Source organism: Capsicum annuum, unplaced genomic scaffold, assembly GCF_002878395.1.
Source record: "Capsicum annuum cultivar UCD-10X-F1 unplaced genomic scaffold, UCD10Xv1.1 ctg79392, whole genome shotgun sequence".
Classification (NCBI taxonomy): domain Eukaryota; kingdom Viridiplantae; phylum Streptophyta; class Magnoliopsida; order Solanales; family Solanaceae; genus Capsicum; species Capsicum annuum.
The window spans coordinates 20,175-21,976 of NW_025889969.1; positions in this window are offsets into that span (position 1 = coordinate 20,175).

The window sequence follows — 1,802 nt, forward strand, 5'->3', positions numbered from 1 at the left end:
GCTGGGATGAAGCAAAAATAGTAGATACCCTAGGAGAAAAAATAATTTTTTTACAACAATGGTATAGAAATCTATGTGAAAAATATAGAGAAGAAATAAAAATGGGAAAAACATTAATAAGAAATTTAGCATATTGCAAAGATAAAATAGCACCTCAATTTGGATGTGAAGAAAAAATATTATAAGAAAATAAAAAGACATAAGAAATATAAGAAATACAAGAAATCAAAATAATAGTATAAGAAACCAAGAAAAATATATTATGTAAAAAATTATAAACATAAAAGACCATATAGGACAAAGAAACCTATAAAAGAATGTACTTGATATAATTGTTGAAAACTAGGACATTTAGCTAGAGATTGTGAAATGTCTAAGAATCCAAAAAAGAAACAAATATCAAAAATAAAAATAGAAAATACAGAATCTATGCAGATAGATTATACAGATTATGAATTAGAAAGTGAAGATAGTATATATGAAATTTTGGAGAATGAAACAGATATTGAAATAGATAGTGAATTAGATGAATCAAATGACTGAAGAAGATATAAAAATGAACCAAATAACTGAAGAAGATATAAAAATAATAACAAAGGAAGAATATTTAAATGAAGAAGGAACAAATCAAAATATAATATTTGATAATAATATGTTTGACGAAATAAAAAGGAAAAGAGTTAGACCTAAGTGTAGAAAAAATATTTATAATGCCAATAATAAAAAATATATTTATTAGAAAAAAAGGAAGAATATTATGTTGTAAGCCAAAAAGAACATGTAATAGACTGTAGATATGAAAAAGGAAGGGCTAGTATACCACTAGTAAGAAAAAGAATAATTAATAAAGCAATAAACGATATAAAAAGTAAAGACCTAATAAAATATATACACCTTAGAGGAACAGAGATATTGATAAAAACATGTTTTAGAGAAGGAATAGATACACCAATAGAATTATATTTAGCAGATGATAGAATTATAAAACCTATAGAAAAAAGTATAATAACTTCCATAAAAGGAAATTTAATATACCAAAAATTTAAATTTATAATAAGTTCAAATTATTCAATTGCAATAGCAGATAAAAATATAGATAAATCATTAGTGTTATATTGAGAAATATCAGGAATAGAACTAACCTAGGAAGTAAAATATTTACAACAAGATGTAAAAATCTATACGTATTAACAACAAAACATAAAATAACATGAAAAAATAAAATTAATAAAATGCAAATAGAAAATCCTTTTGAACAATTCAGAAAAAACAATTGATAATAATGATTATAGTTACAAAAAGATAGACATCGAAGAAGATTTAGAAATAATAAATGATAGAATAAGTACATAAAAAAGAATAGCTCATGAAAAAACAGAATCGTCAAGCTCATAAAAAAGAACAAGTTATGAAACAACTTCAACAGTTAATTTAAACCAATATTATATAACAGGAACAATAAATGAAAAAGAATATTTAATATTCTTAAACACAGGACAAGAAGAAAATTATATAGCAAAATATCTAGTAAAAAGTGAAGAAGTAAAATCTAATAGTAATATATGCCTAGATCTACGAAGGAGTCTAATAAACACTAAAGATACAGCAGAAAAAAGAAATAATAATATGAGTTAGAAAAATAAAAATAGAATTTGAAATAAAAGAAGAAATGCAAAAAGCAGATATAATATTAGGAATAAAATGGTTAGAACAAGTAAAACCATACAATATAGAACATACACAATTATCTATAACGTATAATAAAGAGAAATTATTCATAAAAAGAACTTTGACATGACATG